General features: G+C 42.2%; 1 pseudogene; it reads right to left on the bottom strand.

Annotated features, from left to right (window-relative positions):
- Positions 1-21967, bottom strand: part of LOC107115236 — an 82716-nt pseudogene that overhangs the window by 2716 nt on the left and 58033 nt on the right.

Below are 21967 nucleotides of genomic sequence, written 5' to 3'. Positions count from 1 at the left end.
TGTGTGAGTCTTTTTGGCCAATTCCCTATTTGTACAAATGTTGAACTCAACAACATTATGATCACTGTTCCCAAGCGGTGCAATCACTTTTACATCTCTCACCAGGTCTTGAGTGTTACTTAGGACCAAATCAAGGATTGCCTCTCCCCTGGTAGGTTCCGTGACCATCTGCTCCACAGCACAGTCATTTAGAGTGTCTAGAAACTCAATCTCTTTCTCTCGACTAGAACACATATTGACCCAATCAATGTGTGGGTAGTTAAAATCACCTATTACGACACAGTGTTTTTGTCTAGCTGCTATCTTTAATTCATTCATCATTTTATAATCCTCCTCTATCTTTTGATCTGGTGAGCGATAACAAAATCCCAGTGTTAAGTTTCCTTTTGGCCCCCCTATTTCAACCCACAGAACTTCCAGAAGCGAATCCAATTCTCTTAGCCTCTCAATCTTTCTGGACTTTATACCCTCTCTGACATACAGAGCCACCCCACCTCCAACCCCCCCCATCCTTCCGATATAATATATAACTGGGAATCAGCGTATCCCACTGATTTTCCTCATCCCACCAAGTTTCTGAAATACCCACAATGTCAATTTTTCCCTCCGACACCAAGCACTCCAACTCCCCGATTTTACCTCGGACACTTCTAGCATTTGTATAGAAACAGCTGTAATTTCCCATACTAGTTAAGCCTGCCACCTTCCTCTTGCTATCTTGAGACCTTGTCAGGCAGTCCATGTCACTAGCCATGGTCTCAGTGGACAATTTCAATCCACCTCCCTGTAGAAAAGCAACAGGTACCCCCTCATCTCTCTGAGATGAGCCAACCCGAACCAGAGACTTTTCATCTCCTGTCGGCTTTCCCTCAACCTCCATCTTGTAGGCTGGTGTTCTTCACCGAAATAATTCCACAGAAAGAGCTTTTGAACAAAGGGGGGGGGAGTATTTTTCTAAGTAGAACAAGAGATTTGAGGGAGAATCTTTGAGGTGTATCCTATCAAATATTAGTGGAGCAGAGCTGTGCTTGTGTAAACAAATGTTCCCAATGCAACCTGTTGTATTCCGAAAATCATGCCCAAAGGGTCAGTATTTCCCCAGGAACAGGGTGAGGGAAGGCCTGCAGTGGGAGGGCGGAAAGGGAACCCACCCTTTTATGATGGCAGAAGTGTCTTCCAACAGCTAAAACATGGTTAGGATCCACACTATTCCACTGCATTAATATCCTAAGCCAGACAAGTGAACTGTTAACAGGTTCCAAGACCTACCTAGAGCTCTTCTGCTCACTATCATCCCATCCACCAGAGGGATGACCATGTTGAATTTCCCAGTAGGTCCTTGCACTTTTACCGTAAATAGGCCAGTGTTTAGAGGATGGATGAAGATCACTGGAACTTCTTTTTCAGGAGTAGAGGATCTTAAACACATAAGAGTTAATTTACAGATCAAAGGTATCGCACTAGCATTGCCAATCCCCATTTTTTAAAACAGAAAAAAAACCCCAAAAGAATTGATGTATATTTATTTTCCTTGGCACAAATGTTCTTCATTTACTTGGCAGATTTATGTCTTACTTTTCTATTTAACTTTAGACAGATTACAACAAAAAACCCACACCTAAACTTAAAAAAAAAAATAGCATCAAGCAACAAAGTAACAGACTAAGACAATAATAATCAGCAGGAGAAAATTTAAGGCTAACAAGCATGGACGGCTTCAAAAGGGAATTAGATAAGCATATGGAGCAGAGGTCCATCAGTGGCTATTAGCCACAAGGTATAGCTAGGGGCTCTGGGGCAAGTGATGCTCTGTCTTCTTGGTGCTTGGGGGGGGGTCAACAGTGGGAGGGCTTCTAATGTCCTGGCCCCACTGGTGGACCTCCTGATGGCACTGGTATTTCTGGCCACTGTGTGACACAGAGTGTTGGACTGGATGGGCCTTTGGCCTGATCCAACATTGGCGTCTCTTATGTTCTTATGTTCTTAATAAAAGTAGTGAATAAAGCCAATCACAGCATCCGCAGTAAGACAGACCTAGAAATACAGATTAAAAAGATCAGGAAAGGAAACACTATGCACATTCCAGAATATATGTGTAAAAGAGACTTGACCAATCTCGAGTGAGGGAGCATCATGAGTTAGGGAATTCCACAATCTGTGAGCTCTGGCTAAAACGTTCTGTCCTGAATATCCACCACCCTCACTTCTACTCATGTAAGTATGTATAGCAGGGTGCCAGAATCAACATCTCAAAATATGAGCAGATTTACAGGAGGTGGTGGCAGCTTCAAGCATGGACAGCTTCAAGAGGGAATTAGATACACATATGGAGCAGAGGTCCATCAGTGGCTATTAGCCACAAGGTATAGATAGGAACTCTCAGTCTGGGGCAAGTGATGCACTGTATTCTTGGTACTTGGGGGTGGCAATAGTGGGAGGGCTTCTAGTGTCCTGGCCCCACTGCTGGACCTCCTGATGGCACCTGGTATTTTTGGCCACTGTGTGACAGAGTATTGGACTGGATGGGCCATTGGCCTGATCCAACATTGGCTTCTCTTATGTTCCTATGACAGATATGGTCCTTCAGGTGCTTGTGTCCCAAGTCATTTGGGGCTTTAAAGATCAACATCAACACTGTGAACTGGGCCCAGAAACAAATGGTCAGCCACTGACACTGGGTCATCATTGGCATTAGAAGATTGGCACCCCACAGTGAACTCCAATTAGAACCCTTGCACTCACTATTACAAACTAAATCTTCCAGCCATTTTACAAAGGCAGTCCCCTACAGAACTCATTGTATTACTCTAATACTGGTACAGGTAAAGTCTAGGTGACATAGTGACAATGCAATTGAACGCGAGGAAGGTTCATAAAATAGCATGTAACATATATACCTGTTGGTGGGAAGATTGATGTGACTAGCAGACAGAGAGCTGAAACAGGCTCATGTATCTTGTGGTCATTACACTGCAGTTCCCTAGGGCTCATGCTTAGTGAGTACAAGTGGGAACATTGTGCACCCAAGCACAAAACCTTGGCTCACAGATATTGTGCACCCAACCACACAACCATGGCTCACCAATAGTGGCCACAACAACTCCCAGTCTCTAAGGTTCCAAAGCATACTTCTCAGATTACAACAACTGTTGGGGCTATGATCTATGAGAACCCAGCTCACATGGTACATTACTCTTGCCAGTAGACAGATTCCAAGACTGAGGAAAACAGGAGAACATAATCTGTGAATCAGATCTCAGAAAATATTTGCTAATGGAAGAGAAATCCAGTCATACCTCAGTGAAGTGCTGCTGTTTGCAGTTGTTTCTACTCCAGTACTGGTCTCTGATCCCACGTCAGAGAGAGGGAAGTTCTCTGCAAGACAAAGATGTTCACAGTATGGTCAACTGTATTACTTTTGTCAGGAACCAAGGAAAGGTACAAAGAACACAGTACCAAAAAACTAAATCAACAAGTGTCTAGTATTCAAATATAAAGAATTCCCCCTTCTCTTATTATACAGTCAGGTGGAAATACAACTCTAAGACTTACACACCTATATCATCATAGCGTTCAACCCAGACCACATACACCTTGGTTTCAGGTCCCATTGGGGGAACAGCCTGACCCTGAGGCAACCTCTTTAATCTGGAAGTAGGACTGAGCTGCTGCAAATAGAAAATACACAGGTGTTTGTCAATTAAAGCATCTGTACATTGAATTAATTCATTCATCCCTATTTCAGAAGTCTTTAAGATAACTTAACAGCAACTTCTTTCCAGCCTCCGTCCTGAACACTTCACTGGTAATGGAAGATGTCCAGGCTTGGGCCCCTGTTTTAGAGTTGTTAACTTAGGTTCACCAACAATCAATGCTTTTTCTGGGGGAAGTTTCCTACGTACAAGATATGGCATGCTGAATGCTTGATAAATGACAGCTCTCTATGACAGAAGCAGAACCTAAGAGGGTTGAAGGCAAATCACCATAAGTTGTCATCCATCATGCAGCATCTTTCCACAGTACGTTTCCACAATTAAGCCAATGCATTTGTGAACAGTGCTACAGTGGTCAGTCTTCCATACATAACCAGCCTATTTCTTCCATCAATCACAAAGTATTTCAGAAAATGCACATTCTACATGTAACAGTAATGTCTTATTAGGTAAGACATTGTGTGGAAGCACACAAAGCATTCATATCTAAAGATTTGATGGTCAATAAGAGGGTAATTCCACTGAGAACAAAGAAGTAGATACCACCAGGGTTTCATTTCATTTGGGTGTGATACTTTGTCATACGAGAGTTAAGGACTTTTGGCCAGTTGAGAAAGCAAATACACTGTGTAGATGTACTGGAGAAGTTATGAGAAGAAAGGCCATTTGTCTCAATTACAGAATGTACTGGCAGGTCTAAGTAACGAAAAACCCTTTTACAAATATATTTGGAACAGGGATATTGGCATTGAAATTTCCAAAAGAACTTGGAGGGAAATTTATGAGGCAATTAAAATAGTTTACTTTATGTTCAGCTCCTCAGAGAAAGATACAATACAAGATTTAAAAAAAATCAATTTAATTCTTGCCAGGTTAAACAAGTTTTACAACAGCTAGGTTTAAATACTGGCAGTGACAAGATGAAAGTGCAGCCTCTGGTCATTTACAGTGGAAACAGCTCATATGCCCAAATACACTTGAATGCAAATTGCTGGGATCGTCCTTTTTCAAATAAAAAGGATTTGTCTGAAATCTGATATGTTAACTTGTAACTTCAACTTCTAGTTGCTATTACTGAAGAGCCCACTGGTTGCTGAAAGGCTGTATTCACACGTTATTGAGCAACAGCATCAATTCCCTCTTTGAAAATGTTTAATAAAGAATCTTGGATTTAGCAGAAATTGGTGTATGTTAATGGATAAAATACAAAATAGGAATAGTTGTGTTGAAAAGTAAGCTTGGTGAAAAATAGAAATTGTTTATCATTCATTGGATGAATTAATATTCTACTGCACAGATTTATTTTTTGTGCTAAGCACCTAAATAAAATAGAAAATGAAAATAAGCACTTCCTACAACTCAAGGTAAGCTGCAAGACAGTATATATGAACTAGGCTTCCCAAGTCCCCCCGGGGGGTGGGGAAAACCCCGCCCCAGAGGCCCGTTCCCCGCCACCGGCAGATTGGGCCCCGGGGGGAACCCCACCCCGACGTGCGCGTCACCCGGAAGTGACACGACCACGCCGGGCACGCGGAGGGCGGGGCCACAGTCATCCGAGGGAAAACTCTATGGTTTTCCCTTGGATGGTCATGGCCCCGCCCCCAGCGTGGCCGGCGTCTTAACGTCACATTCTTTCCCACACCCCCAAGGTTTTACCTGTTCATTTACACTGCCACTTCACGGATGTCGAATTAGCTGATTTTAGATTTTATTATTTTTTTAGCTAGTGCTTCATCTGATTTAATGCTACGCTATTAATTTATTGTTTGCTTATCTATGCATTTTAAAAACCTATTTTAATTGCTGTTTCTATGTTTACATTGGCATCCACCTTGGAAACCCTTGTCAGGGTAAAAGTATAAGAACAAATAGGACCAAATAAGATGCCCAACACATCCTTAAGGAATAACACGTGACAACGGTCATCGCACATTCAAAACTGACACTGGTAATGCTCATCAAGAATTTTTGGTTAATTGAAAAAGAATCTGAAGACTGCCAATATCATTAGCTATTAACAGAAGATGTCTGCAACAAATAGATGATTTTGTAGTGTTTGACAAACAGCATTATACACTGCCACGGCTCACTCAACCTTTCAACAGAGCCACTTCCACCCTCTCTCCTCCCTTTTCCTGTCCAGTTTGGTGTAGTGGTTAAGTGTGCAGACTCTAATCTGGGAGAACCAGGTTTGATTCCCCACTCCTCCACTTGCACCTGGCTGGATGACCTTGGGCAAGCCATAGTTCTGGCACAGCTGTTCTTGAAAAAGAGCAGTTTCTGTCAGAGTTCTCTCAGCCCCACCTACCTCACAGGGTGTCTGTTGTGGGGAGGGGAAGGGAAAGGAGTTCGTAAGCCGCTCTGAGACTCCTTTGGGTAGTGAAGGGCGGGGTATAAATCCAATCTCTTCTTCTCTTCTTCCTAACATCTCATCCACTCCCTTTTCCCGCCACTGTTACTGCCTAGAAACCTGTGGAATCCCAAAGGCCTTGCTTGCATCTAATAACGAAGAGGAAAAAGTATCAGCCTCTGCCCTTGCAACAGCCCCTCAGTGTCCTATTTCTGCACAGCCTGGAAGCCATAAGAGTCCATGGGATGACTCCTATACAAACAAGCCACGCTGCCCCCATAATCCCCCCCAGCTTGTTCAAAAATATATTTGTAACCATCAGTGGCTGCAACCTTGCAGACCTCAGCATGTGGATACTGAAGGCTTTAAATTGGGGACAGAAAGAACCTTGGGCAGGGAAGAAGAGGTCTTTATTAATGATGGAGACCTCAAAATAACAAGAGGTGGTAATGAATCTCAGCAGTGCCCTCCCCACTGCAATGGTAACAGGGTGTAGGCACGCGCATTTTCCTAAAGCCACTGGAAACCTGAACAGCAGAGAGCAGCATTCAGCTGGTAACCCTGTGCCTGTCAGAAAGGAAACTGTCTAGCTTCTTTTGTTAAAGGCAACTTAGCACCTCTGCTGGGGCTGGAGGAAGGAAGCCTGCAGCCAGTAAAATCTTTTACAACAGACCACTTCTTTCCCCTACTGTTAAAGGGGAAAGTAAGAATAGGAGGCAGGAAGTAAGATGAGGGGGCAGCTGAAAGACAGTAAATGGAGACGGGGGTGGGGGGGAAATAGAGGTAGCTGGGTGGAATCAGACAGGGAAAGGATTATTTTCTCCCCCTGGTCCCTTCCCAAGATTTAGTTGTGGTCCTTTGCTTGTTTTCTTTATCATTATTTCTGGAAAAAGTTTCAGGTGTTTGGTTTTGTTTGTTTGTTTTTTAAAAAACCAGTCTGTGTTTTGCAGGCACTTTCCCTATAATATTACTGAATAACTGAGACTAGCCTAGTTTATATTTTCCTTTTTTAAAAAAACTCACTTATCACTACTGCCCAGATTCCATAAATAGTTCTTTTCCATGATGGAAACATTTTTTTGTTATGAATCATGGCTTCCCGATGCTGACATTACCTTCCAAATACACAGAGAAAATACACACACAATGCAATGCATTAGCCTGACTGTAACAGTAAAGATTTTCCTGTGTCTGAAAGTCTCCTGCTGTTAAGAGTCTTGATTAGAACGAAGCCAGTATTCCGTGCAAAACAGACATGTGTTATGTGAAAAAAATGTTATAGTAAATGCTCTTAAAGTGCAAGGACATCATAAAGACACAGGTATTAAAGCAAACGGAGCTCTCCCTGAAAGCCTCTCACCTTGTCATCACAGAAGCTGTTAATGGACCAACTAGATGAAACATGCTCAGTCCATCCAGGGTGTTTTCCAACCAACCAAGAGACAGCAAGAACTCTAGGTAGTGTGGCTGAACACTCCTGGAAGACTCTGCATTCTTCAAGATCTAGAAGAAAAATGATGAGCATTATAGTGAGAACAGATGGCTATGCAGGAAATCCCTCATTGAAGCCTCAAAAAGGCACGCTCAGTTTTGACAAGTGCTTCTTGAAGTATCAAGACTTATCAACAAAGCAAGTTAAACAGAACTGACACTATGGTACAAATTGTTCACGTCAACTAGGAATATAGCCCAGGGCTGTGTGTATACTACAACTGCATTTAATCAAGAAGATGAACTTCAATGGAAGGTGTTCCTGGGAACAGAATTCAAACTCAGTTTTTAAAAAGAAAGCTCTTAAGAATCACTACTATATGAAAGTGAATGTGGACAACCTGGTCAAGAAGAAGTTCCTGTACATGGAGTGAGGATTAAGTGCCATACAGAACACCTTATCCTCCTTGAAGATTAGCAGAAGCAGAATGTTAAACAAAAATATGAACAAATTGCAGAACTGTGCAAAATAAGATTTGCAAGTGGGAACCCACAAAGACTTGCTGGAAGGCATCTCATTTCCCCCTTCCCCACTATTTCGTCTTTCCCTTTCCTGAAAGTTCCCATAGCCTCTCCCCTTTTCATGCTCTCTTTCTAGGGTTCTCAACCTTCAGGTGGGGCTTGATGATCTCCTGGAACCACAACAGATCTCCCATTTAGAGAGATCAGAGCCACTTGTAGGGTTGCCAACTCCAGCCTAGGAAATTCCTTGAGATTCCTCCAGAGAACACAGATTTGTCCTCTTGGAGAAAAACTGCTTCAGAGGGTGGACTCTATGGCATTATATTTGGCTGAGGCCTCTCTCCTCCCCAAACCCTGCCCAGACTCCACCACAAGATCTCCAGGAATTTCCCAACCTGGAGCTGGCAACTCTAGCAGGCCTGTGGAACCAATGGATCCTCCCGCAAACACCACCCTCTCCTCCTCCCTTTTACTGACAGAACCAAGCACTGGAATGCTGTGGTTGCCTAACAATGGCCAGTGAGGGAATCCATAGCTTAAAGCTATAGGTGCTCCTTTTTTCATTTTTGAGGTTTGTTTTTTTTTAAACCCAGTAGTTAAATTATTTTAGAGTTCATATTTTTCTGCAAATCTGAGGCCCTTTTCAGGTTTGTAGAAAGATCTGTCTTGCACATTCACTGCTCCAGTTACTGGGTTTAAATATCCTAAGATTTGGCCGACTTTGCTAATAGTATATAGATACAGTTTGCAGAATCCAGCTTATCTCAGTACAGATGTTAACTTGGCAAAGATTTGTGATTTTTAAAAAAGTATCTGAGTAGACACTTTTCTTAATTACAGAATTTCCAAAGAGCTGACAGTAATACATTATTGCAAGTCTTCTTAAAGTAAAAAAAAATCTCAGGGAAAAATAATGCTGTTATTAAATCAAAGGGGATAGGTTTTCTGCAATGATCCGGGGGGCAAGGACACATGATTTTTGCTTGTGTAACTCTGCAAGGCATTGTGTACATTGATGATGTTGTATAAATAAAGTTAAGTTCAGATCGGTGTAAGCACTGTAAGTGAACTGCATATGAAGTCTCCCTACTCAACATTGTTCTCAAGGCTTTCAGAGAACTGAAAACAATACTCTTGCTCACTGCTAGCTACACAAAATTCACATATCGAATTTTTCTGCTGCATTAATATCAACAACATTTCACAATCTGAAACCACTGTTTAGCGCAAAAGTAAACATAAAGCAAAATCAGTACAAGACTTAGTTCTTGGGTCGTTTTTTGGCCTGCCTTCATGTAGAAAATGAAAACTGTATCAAAAGGGCGACACGGCAGCAGACAGATCCAGGTAGCCAATATCATCAAAAAAGCGAGGTAAGGAAGAATGAAGTGCAATCAGATGAGGAGGTAGTCTACTGTTAGCAGGTTCCTGAGCAAACAAAGAAGTAACTCAGACTGTATACCTCGATGCAGTATCTCTTTTGTGGTTATCTATGACTTGTGATGAGTGATTTAAATTTGATGATTTATAACAGATTTACTAGGTAGGATCCAAATATTACTACAAACATTTGGGAAGGAACAAAGTTGGAGTCCAGTGGCACCTTTAAGACCAATGAAGTTTAATTCTGGGTATAAGCTTTCATGTGCACACACACGTCTTCAGATACATGTGTGCATGCACACAAAAGCTTATATCCAGAATTAAACTTTGCTGGCCTTAAAGGTGCCACTGGACTCAAACTTTGTTCGATTGCTTCAGACGAACATGGCTACCCACCTGAATCTATCTTCATTTGGGGAGGAGTTTACATCCGTATGCAGCAACACAAGGAAGATAAGATTTAGCCATGTTTGCACATTCTGGAAATAGCAAGCTGGCAAGAATACTGTGCAATGGGGAGGGGAGATGGAAGAGGCCCCTGCTTACTGTTTACATCCTAGAAAAGAATACAACAGCAACAACTAAGAGGAAGAACCACCACTGCTCAGTCTAGGGATGCAACAACAATGCAGTCTTCTTAATATAGGATTAAATAAAATACAAAAGTAGCTCTCTTAACAAGCAAGTGTAATGGAAAAAAATCTATTAAAATTTGTCACGAACAGAAATGTACTTTTCTTTTCCATAGACAACATAGGACTAGGAACAAAAAACTTAATTTTAGAGTATACAGTTGCCCCAAATCTGCTGAACAGATATCAGTTCATATAACAAAGGCCGACAGCACCGTAGTAGTTAACTCATTCTGAAAACAGTTCTCAAAGCTATTATTCTTTTATCTTTTTATATAAATTTATATATCTTTATATATATCTTATATCTTTATATATAAATTTCTAGACTACAATCTAAAGGAAAAGGGTAAAGGGAAGCACTAATAAAAAAACAGAATAAAACAACAATCAAAATACAGTGATAAATTCATATATCAAACCTACTAATCTAAATTAATAACTTCACTTATAGGTAGAAGTGTTTTAAGGTTTGAGATTTTAAAGCTAATCTGAAGTCTAAAGATATTATTCTTTTATCGTTTATCATACAGCTCCTCCTAACATTAACTGTTAGCTGTTAAGCTAAATAAATATTGGCAGAAGTATCAACTAATACTTGGCAGCATTTGAAGAAAACTGCACACTATCAAGCAAAGTAGTCTCAGGTCACCTTCAATGCTCCTAGTGATAGAAATCCAAAGTGAGAGAGGAAGAGCCATGCGGTTTGGAACTCCTGTGCAGGAGGTGGTGGCTTGCACTCTGTGATGGGATCAGGGAAACTCTTCTTCCGCCACTTTTCTTCCATCCGCTGCTTGATAGACTTCTCATAGAGAACCTGCTGTTCCATCCCATTCCTCAGCTTCTCGTGCCGCTCTTCAAGCTGAAATGTATTTAATATGCATCTCAGACACAGAAAATTGCTGAGGGCAGCCGTCTGAGAAGAGCAGTACACTGGTGGCATTTGAAAAGCTGCTGCAGTTTCACTCCTGAGTTCTGTCCAATAAAATTCTGACAACGTTCTGAAGGTATTCTTCAGCTGCTAGATTAATATGTGATAATCCGTGCTGCTCAGCATTTGTATTCTGACCCTCCAAAGCAAATCAGTGCAAGACAACAAAAAACAATATGATTTTTCACCTTCCAAGAAAATGGAAGCAATAATTGGATATTCCATTCCTATCCAACAGCAACTTTTTGGAAAAAGAGATCTGCTGCAGCAATGCTTTGCTTAGAGTACAGAGTGTGCAAAGACTGTCCTGAGGGTTTTACTGTTTTCACTGGAAACATAAGAACATAAGAGACGCCAATGTTGGATCAGGCCAAAGGCCCATCTAGTCCAACACTCTGGCCAAAAATACCAGTGCCATCAGGAGGTCCACCAGTGGGGCCAGGACATTAGAAGCCCTCCCACTGTTGGCCCCCCCAAGCACCAAGAAGACAGAGCATCACTTGCCCCAGAGCCCCTATCTATACCTTGTGGCTAATAGCCACTGATGGACCTCTGCTCCATATGCCTATCTAATTCCCTTTTGAAGCCGTCCATGCTTGTAGCCGCCGCCACCTCCTGTGGCAGTGAATTCCATGTGTGAATCACTCTTTGGGTGAAGAAGTACTTCCTTTTATGCATTCTAACCCGACCGCTCAACAATTTCATGGAGTGCCCATGAGTTCTTGTATTGTGAGAAAGGGAGAAAAGTACCTCTTTCTCTACCTGTTCTTTCCCATGCATAGTCTTGTAAACCTCAATCATGATTAGCGCTGCTGAAATACTCACTACGCACCATGCAATAAGTTGTGGTCATACAAATACAGCCAAAGCAGTAAAATTACTGAGAAGACCATTGCTAGCCCTTAAGTGGAAAGCTTAAGCAAATTTTACTGAATGAAGGCATGTAAGAAATAATCAAAATACTACAAACTTCTTACTTCCTCAGTAATTATTTCATGTAAGTCTGGAATGCTCAGGTCAGCTTTTACAAAAGGAATCTTGTCCACTTCCTCAGGAAATGGCCGATGTTTCATGGTATATTTGAGTCTGACATCATTCTTGGGTGCAGGACAAGGTTCTGGGACAAACATCTGTTTCAAGGGAAAAACCAATCTTATGAATTATGTGAAATATTGCAAATATTGCAAATATTGATGATATAATAGCAGTAATGTATACTACACCATAATATGTATCACTGTAGCAACTGAGTTTTTTCATCATTCTAAAGTTATTATTAAAGCAAGATGTTATTTGATTTTGTTTGCATGGTGTCTCAGAACTTTCCAAATCAGAATATAAAGCAGGTAGATATGAAAAGCTACAGGTCTGTGGAGAGTTCCACTTTCAACACCTTTTATGTTAACTTGAGAGCATGTTGGGAAGTCACACCTGTGCCTGAGGGTCACACCTGTGCCCTTTATGCCTGTACACACAGCCTTTTAATGAGCACATATCTTCAGATTTGGATGCAAGCACAAGAATGCAACTATATTCAAAAACTCCAACATTACATAAAGGGCCTTTACAATGAAAAAAATTCAGTCCTCTACAGGACACCTCAAATTTGAAGAGGTGGAGTATTTATTTACTTCCAACTGAGACTCAAGGAAGATTACAAAACTAGAATCAGTGCTGTAAAAACAGTGAAATGCAGACTGCTGAACTGCCTGAATGAAAACAAAACTACATTACGTTTTGCTAAAACAGGGTACCGTAACATTTCTAGTCTCTCTCAGCTGCCTGGAGACCAGTTTTTAATGTGGCAGACAGTTTCACTATGGGCTCTGACAAGGACCTTTTGATTTGCTTTGGCTCCTCTTGGCAAAAGACACAGCTGCTGGGCCCATGCATGTCTCCCAGACATCCCACGGATCAGAATTGTGACTGAAGGGAAAAAGTCATCTGGGGGGAAAGTGAACAGAAGTCTTCAGTGTATTAGCAGAGATAAAATAAACATGACATTATGCCATTACGCCAAGAAATACCTGCAATACCACCCACAGTATAGTGTTTGAGCTGTGAACCAGGAAGTCCCAGTCAAACTTATTTTTCTTTCCTAAACCTATCAGGTGATCACCTATCCTGCAGCCTCAGCCCATCCTCCCATCAGCAACATGGGCATAACAATGATGTACCTTTCAGGATTGTTGTAAAAATTACTCACATATTCTATGTGAGGCACTTCAGGATTTTCAAAAAGCACCACAGATATGCTAAAAATTGTTACCTAACACGATACTTCAAGGGTGATCATATTGAGCGTAATTTTAAAACAAAAGTTCTGAGCCAACCTCTGAAACCGCAAGTGTTTGAATAAACCCTCTTCACCTACATAGTGTTATGTCCAACAAACCGCAAGCAAAGCTCTGTTTTGGGAGAACTTTCTTGCTTCCCACCACCCATAATACCCTCCAAGACACTGCCCCAGGGGATATCTAGGAATATTAAGCACAAAGCCAGAATCTGCACTGGGAGGGGGGGAAATCAGAAAGAAGCAATGTTTCTTCTGACTCAGAGAATTACCCCTACGCAAGCACAAAGTAAGTGCTTCATATTCTGATTGTGAAACAAAATTTATTCAGCTGTATGACTACCTTAAGGGCAGGGAGTCAAGAAAACCAGGTGTTATCACAGTATTTATTAAGATTTTTACCATCCAGAGGAAAAATCACTTTTCCCACCTTTGGAAGTATCAACTAGCTTCAAATGAAAGCTTCAGTATTTTCTGTTTTTAAAAATTCTCTCATTAGTACATCAGCCACCTATATCTATAGCTTAACCTCATATTCACATTTGTTTATTACAGACAGCTGATTCTGATGCTGATCTAGGGAGTTCGCCAAAAGGGAGTTTAAGCTTTGTTATCCTATGGTTGTGTGTATGATTTATTCTCAAACATATTTTACATGAATGCAAGCATGGCATGTAAAAATGAAGAATTTGGCAGGTGAAGTTTTGTATACCCTAGTAGACATCTGTGCATTCTAGAGTCTCCTGCCAGAATTGTGTGTACCCTCTGCCAATATTCATTTCTGCCAATACTGTGTAACAAATATGCATTTAGATATTTATAGTTTGTTCTTCCCGATGGAGACCCAAAGCAACTTTTAAACTTCACAGATGCAACAGCTCACATTAAGATGTGGCACCTGAAAATGGCTGAAGTGCACCAACATTATCAAACCACCTAACCTTTTCTAGAGGAATCTCTTCTCATGAACTGATAATGTTCCCCAATTATGTGAGCACATGGCCTCAGGACAGGTGGGTATTGCCCCAAACATCGGTTGTGTTCAAGTTAATCCAGCAAGTTTTTCCAGTTAAGCAACTGTCTGACTGCTGTTTTTGGAAGAGAGACTGTAAACATGGTAGAGGGAACTGCCTACTCAGCAAGGTGTCCTTCATAGCTTAAGAAATTCTGTTAGGAAATGCCTTTGTACTCAGACCTCTTGGGGAAATATTTTGGAATTTTTTTTAACGTTAATTCCTGTTTACCCATGAACTTTGCTACATTAAAGTATTCAGGCAGAACTGTGAACATCACTTTTTCACCCATTTGTTCAGGATGTTGTCTTGCAGCTTTCAAATTCGGCACTCAATAGAATGCTTATGACCAGGTGACCTTTCCAGCATATTAATTGCTATTGTCTTCATGCACTTCTAGAAGTACCCTGTGGCGATGGTCGTGAAGAGAGTCTTCATTCTCACTTTTCAGCCAGGGGAAATAGTGAACATTTAAAGATGGGCAAAAGTGAGTAAACTGGATGCCTTGCTCAAGTGACAGAGCCAAGCTCATAACTGGCCGCCAACTACAAGACACGTACCAAAGACATGCAACTGAATATGACCAGGACAGAATCCCATCTTTCATTTGCTCACTTTCAATGTTCTCAGCTCTCCACAATATGTAACATGTGACAACTGCATTCAAAGCTGTCCTTTTTTTAAAAAGTCACTCAAACTGTAAATTAAGCTTCATTTTTGGGTGCCTGACAGACCTAAACTCATAGATGTTACAGGTTTATGTAAAGTCAAAATACAAATGCTCGGACCTTGCAGTACTGATGCATGGAGGAAGCCCCTTCCGGGTGCAAAAAAAGGAAGGGTTGTCTCAGATTCCCATCAGTCTCTCCCCGTTGCATCTCCCTCCCTGCACTATACAGAACGATATTCTGGAGGACCCCCTCAATACTCAGGAGCATATTTTCAGGGAACACAAGGTGCAACTGCAAGAAGGAATTTTGCCTTTCTTCCAAACAAAATAATTGCATTACTTAATTCAGTCTTTCCATGGCTCTGCACAAAGACATGTCCTACGATTTTGGACCCAATTTACGATTTAAAGCCTTTCATGATCTGGGCCCAGCACACCTCACAGAATCTTCTTTCTGTACGAGGCCCTAACCTCAACACTACCAAATGAGATAACCTGATGGGCCACTGCTCCATCTTCCTTTCTTGTAGCAATTCTTCCCCCTTTCAAACTATCCCTTTCCCTTGGTCATGGGCGACAATGATCGCGCCGGACCCCTGCCCGAGTTGGCAGTGCAGCTGGAGTTGCTAGCATCACCAGAGCTGGAAACTGGCCCCTCCAACTTCGCAGGAGTTGACAGCTTGCCGTTGCCAGTGCCTGAGCCAGTAGCCCTGGCACGTGGTCCTGCAGCAGCTGAAGAGGTACAGGTGCAACCGGGGAGTCCGCCTGATTCACCTCCACAGGTGGCTCATCTGAGTGAGCGTCTTCGCAGAGCAATCTGCCGCCAAGAGGCACGCTGGCAGGGAAGGCGGGTGCCGAGTGAAAAGTACTGGGTTCGCCGCATGGAGGACTCGGACAACGACATGCTGTAGCACACGTTTATTGTACTTCACATAGACAAAGACTAACTCTAACGGCCAACAGGGCCAACTATATACCTATCCACCAGCAACCCCCCCACTCCCATTGGAGGGTTTCAATGTCCCGCCAAGGTGGCTATTGGTTGGGGCTGGGGAATCCAGGATCCGAAGTTTCCTTTGTTTTCGGATCCAAGCTCTGGCCTGTCCGCAGACCCCTGGAGGCGGTCCACGTACATAACACTGAGTACTGACAGGAGCGGCACCGCCACTACAGGAAGCACTGCCAGAGGCCTATATAGAACCCACTTGGGTTTGGGCTCTCCATGGAAGCAACAAGTCACATCTGTGCTGACCTCACACCCACCCTTGGTTCCTGTCTCCGGACCTTGCTCCTGTTTGGATTCTTGGCTTCCTGACCTCCTGCTTCAGATGATTATTCTCTTGGACTCTCAACTCGGCTCCTGTTCTGTTTCTTCTGGCTACAACCCCCGGGACCAGACCTGCCTCCTGGACCAGCACAGGCCATGACACTCTTCAACTACCCCCTTTTCCTCAGCCTTTGGGTGCTTATTTCTAGCACTATAGCATTCACTTATCTTCTCTTTCTAGACTCCCCATTCTTTGCCACTTCCCCATCCAGATTCCCTTTTCCTGTTCCTTTTGGAAGTGCTGCTCTGTCACACAGAAAGCAGTCACCCTCCACGACCTGCCAGTTACTTGCCTCCTGCTACTTGGCTCTCCCCCTCTAACAAGGCCACCACTGCTATCACACCCCTATCCTGAAGACTGTCTTCTGAAGCTGTAGCCTCTTCCCAGACATCCCATGACATTGCATCCCAAGCTCTGAAGTGCACTGCATATGACAGTACTCCCCTTCGCAATTCCATGCTGCACCTTGGTGTAACGCAGGGCTTATTCCACATGACCATGCCACATAAATACATCCACAAATCAGTTGTAAGCTATATTGGCTTAAGCTATGACAAGATGAAGAATTAATTCACTAAAATCCTTCTGCCCAAAGGCTGTGGAATGAGCTCCCTGCTGAGGTGCATTAAAAACACCTTTGTTGCTAGTTTGAAGGATAAAAAACTAAGGTTTGTTTGCATTAGCAGCCCTTTCAAGTGCTTCAGATACCCTGCTGGTGCCTTATTACTAAGGTTTTATGTTGGTCCCTTTGTTGCTGTTTTATTACTCTTTTAAGAAAAGGTTGATAGTTTGTTTACACATTTCCTATTGATGTTTTATATTGTGAGTGTCTTCAAGGAGAAACATAGCTGCCTCAGAGGAGAAGAGGATTATTACTTAAAAAATTTAGAACTCTTTAAAGCCAAAAATGCTTGATTTAACCTACTACAAACCAAAGCAGCATCAATGTTCAAAGTCTGCATTACCCACCCATTTGCTGCGTTGCTACCCTAAATGCATGATGTGGAAAAGCATGCCTCAACTTAATATCTGAACTGGCTGTGATAAGAGTCATCTATGCAGTGCTTTATTAAGAAAGGACAATGGCAGGGAGCGGGGTCTACGGCGCAACGATGGCGGATGCCTTTCTCAAGGCTCGGGGAGGGCGCTTCGCACAGCAGCAGAGGGGAGGGGTGCCGCTGGATCGGCACTTCCACGGAGGGTCAGGGAGGCCCCCCAGGCCATAGGGCTTTTGAGGGTGAGCCTCTTTTCTTGCTATCTGCAGGGGAATTGAGGCTGCCCTCCACCCTGATGGTCCTCCCCGCTGTCTGTGTCCTCTTAGCGAGGCACAAGATGTGCCGACCCAGTCAAGCGATTACGAGCGTGGTTAAGAAACAATGAACTGTGAGTTAAAATTAGCGAACGGTAAACAGAAGCGTAATTCCACCTCCTCCGAAACCTTTTGAGTGATTGGAATCCTGCTAAGAGGGATGCCTCTCGGATGCATTTGCATAAGCAGAGGAGGGAGGGGAGAGAGAGAGAGAGAGACAACTGTAAACAGACACTTTGAAGCGAAACCCCCCCGCCCCAACCTCTTGAGTGACTGGAATCGTGCTTAGAGAGGGAGACCTCTCTAATGCATTTAGATAAGCGGAGGAGGGAGGAGGGAGAGAGAGAAAGAGACAATTGTAAATGGATACTTGGAAGCGAAAAGCTGTGGGAGATATCCATGAGTATTTAAGCGACTAAACAGCGTGTAAGCGATTTTCAGAGTCGGGGAGAAAACAATTTTATATTGAAATTAAAGTGTAAAAATGGCGGACACTCCAAAAAAGTCAGCGAAAACAACTCCGAGAAGAAGGGAAGTGAAAGTTATAGAACTCATAGCAGAAGCCATCAAGCCGATTCTTGAGCAACTTGTTGGTATTAACCATCAGTCTGCCAAGATAAATCAACAACTCGTGTCTCGGCAGCCGCATTTGGCAACAATAGCAGAAAAGATGGAACAGAGGGCTGTCAAAGCAAAAGAGATGGACACTAAAACTAACAGCGATCACAAAGAGACAAGGATGGAAAGCATGAGAGAAACAGAAAAGACTTACAAGGACTTAACTCCTTCCCGGCAGATGTTTTTAGAAAGTGTCGTCTTAAATTCGGTTGATAGAAAACCTGACCTCAAGATCAAGAAGCCACTGGGCCCCGAGGATGAGACCAAGAAGGAAGAGGCTTAAGATTGGCAGTGTTATCCCTTTGGAGACGGAGGAGGGTTGCAGAATTTCGAGTGAACGTCTAAGTAGCCATCAAGACTTTAGAGAGAATTAGCATAGGTGTAAAGGTGGAAGGACTCTGAAAATGCCCTTACGAAGAGAGCTGGAAGAGATGCTCTGGAAATCTTCTCATAACAAGCAATAAACTAACACATAAGCTCAGAAAGACAGGATCTCACAAAGTATATTGTTTATTAACAGTTTTTCCCCCTCTCATTACTAACTGCAGTCTAACAGGGTAATGATCTCCCTACTCTTGGGTTTTTAGTTTAGTGTGGGTTACTTTTCTTTCTCCTAGTTGTAGTTCCCCTTTTCTTTTTTTTTCCCTTTGTACTTTATGTAGTATTATAAAAAATAAAAAAATCCCCTCCGGGGGTCTAAAGAAAAAGAAAAAAAAGGACAATGGCTTGCATGAGCAAGTTAAGTATACAAGTAGCTGGGGCAGGTTCTCACTCTCTGGAAATCTGGTGTGCTCAGATGCTGCTTAAGGCTCATAAGAAACTATAAGGAATTTTCTGCATACAAGGGGGACTGTGTATTTGTTGGTGGAACTCTCAAGAGGGAAATTAAGTTTTCAATCTGTATACTGAAAACTCACAAACTTTTAAACATTTTAAAAATAATTTTGTCGAAGAGGTTCCAGAATTCGGTTCCGGCATGTTCCCCCCAGAAAATAAACCCTGCATAACATTGAAGAAGGTGTGAAAGCAGTAAGCTCAGGTTACACAATTTTTAAAATACTGCTTTACCTAACTGCCAGTCTACGCAGGAACAAGTAATTAAAACTCATTTTAAATAAAGCCTTCCCTCTTGCCACTCTCATCTGACCTGCTTACCAAAAAAATAAAGAATTTCTCTCATGGTCCAACAACCTCAACTGCCAACTTAAAAGTTTTCCCCTAGTCTAAGCAATGATTTGTTGAGCGTATTTATGTTTTTCGGGAAGGAATTTCTCTTCCCGGTCTAGGTAGAAACAGATTATCTGCAGCACTCACAAAGAGCATAGCCAGTGACAGAAAGAGTTAGCTCATTCTCTCAAGACTTGCTTACTGGTCTAGTCAAAGAGAGCTCAGACCTAAGCAGAGCTATGAGTAAACTAGCTGTGCCTGCTAGGAATGCATGAAGCTGGTAGTGAACTTGTCTGAATTCCCATTACTGCTCCCAGTTGGGGGGGGGGGGGTTAATTTAGGCCATGACCTGAGAACATTTTTTGTAAATAAGCTTTGAAGCCTGCTTAAAGATACACCTGGCACGAGGCAGTATTAAAATGTATTCTCTACTTATTTTAAGTGCTATGTACATTTCTAAATTGCCTACTGAACCTGTAGCAAATTTCTTTTATGAGGTATCTAGGAGGAGAGGCTCATATTAAGGCAATTCGGAATGTGATACCCCTCCAGCCTATCTTGAGGCTCTATGCTGCATGTGTATTTGATTTTATGCCAATAAAGGTATTGTATTTGTATTTGTTGTTGCCTACTGAGCAACTTCAACTTTTTAAACATCAAACTGTGCCTTTATTCTCTGCCTACCTGCACAATGCTTCAATTATACATACCAGGATGTTTCTCTCAATATTAGGGCTTTTTGGACTCTTTTATAAAATGTATCAAATAGGCATCTTTTGGCAGCTTTTAACAACTAAAGAAGTTATTTTTAAAGGTGTTCTCGGTGTCCTATTTAAATACTGAAGAGACAGCAGCAGCTTCTGAGGGTTTGTGTATTTGGATGGGTACAGGAGAGACCTCTGCCAGGCAGTAAAGGAATCAGAGGCATGGCCCTTGAGGCTGGCCTTCCACCACAGCATCTTAATGCAAACAATACACACAAAAATATGTGCATGTTAACAATGTGAAACAGGAGCATTTCAGGTCAAAAGGAGGATACTGCAGACTAGGTTCATTTGCTGCAGGGGAAAAAAATGTCAAGACTGCTATAGACAACAATTATGCACTGTTATGTCGCTTCCTCAAGTCAGTTCTAAAAAAAGATAAAATACTGGGGCAGGTGCCATACTCTTTCAACACATTTGCAGTACCACATGAAACACACAAATCTTCAGGTTCATCTGGTTAATACCAAGCTATTGGCAGAATGACAAACATTTTGGAGAATCCTGAAGGTCTCTGAAAAGCGGCAACACATGGCACAGATGGGGTTAACACTCATATCGCTCCTTGTAAAATGCGAATATATCAAATGCAAAGCTGAAAACAAGCAAGGAACACAACACACAATGTTAAGCGATATCCTCTATCACTGTCAAAGTGAGATCCAATTGCTGCAACCATGGAGCAGCTAAGTGGAAGCCATGAAGATGGCACCATCCTACAGAACCTAATGGCATCATTCTACATCTTGGCACAGGGGCAGACCAAAATAGTGGCAGAAGTGGGGGGGGGAACAGCAGCAGGGGGGGCTGGAGCAACAGTAAATGGAATAGGCAAAAGCTGAAGCCCCCTTCCCCACCCAATATATTTAAAACTTCCCATGACACTAGGTGGCCCATCTCCACTGAATCCTATAGGTAATGCATCTCTGTACAGAGACATTCATCTCACATATACCTCACCCAGGTACCTGTTTCATACATAGCCCCTCTTTCCCATTTAAGCCATAATAATGGCTGTCATTTTGCCCCAGTTCATAATGAACTAAAAAATTGCAGTTATCATTTCTGTGTTTATATATTAAGCACAAGTTGGCCAAAATCAACTTTTAAAAATCTCTTCTGGTTTTCATGCATCTGAAGACATGCATAAAGAAACATTAGAAGTAGAATTAATCAAGGTGGGATATCTTGGTACTTAAAGAAATCTATGTCCTCACCATAATCCCTTAGGAGAGCTTGCACTGGCCTCTCACTGTCAGGAGTATTGGGCTCTGTGCTTCCTCCACTTGCTGTGCTAATGCCACTGTTTGTGCGACTGTGGCTTTTCAAGGTATTATTTTCACCATCATTCTGTTAAGTTAGAAAGAAGCTTCTGTGAATGGCTGAAGACTATTTGATTATTCTTTCACAGCTAAGAATAACATCACTTGCACTCTTTTTAATGGGATAATCTACTACAATTTAACAGGGCATCTGGCAGCCTTTCTCAAAACCCCAGGACATCTAAAGGAGAAGAATCTTACCGTCTCCATCTGGCAGCCAATGGCTTCTAGAAATGCTGAATCTTGCACAATGTTTAACATTGCACCTGCAGAATAAAAAAAGATAAGACTTCATATCTGATGTTTGTTAAGACAGACCCCCTCCCCCGCACACCCCAAAAACAAAACTATGACACCAACAAAATTTGTATACTGTATGTTACTAGTGATCTTGTTGCTCCTGAAAGGATTCATGGAAGTACCCTGAAATTATGAAAACTCTACAACTGTTTTCAGATCTATTTTTTGGTAAAACTGGACCCCCACCTTTATTTTTGTGAAAGCCCATTAAGTAATCCTCT

The sequence above is a fragment of the Gekko japonicus genome, unplaced genomic scaffold, assembly GCF_001447785.1.
Source record: "Gekko japonicus isolate JY-2015 unplaced genomic scaffold, Gekko_japonicus_V1.1 scaffold316, whole genome shotgun sequence".
NCBI classification, from domain to species: domain Eukaryota; kingdom Metazoa; phylum Chordata; class Lepidosauria; order Squamata; family Gekkonidae; genus Gekko; species Gekko japonicus.
This window is presented reverse-complemented; position numbering and strand designations above follow the sequence as displayed.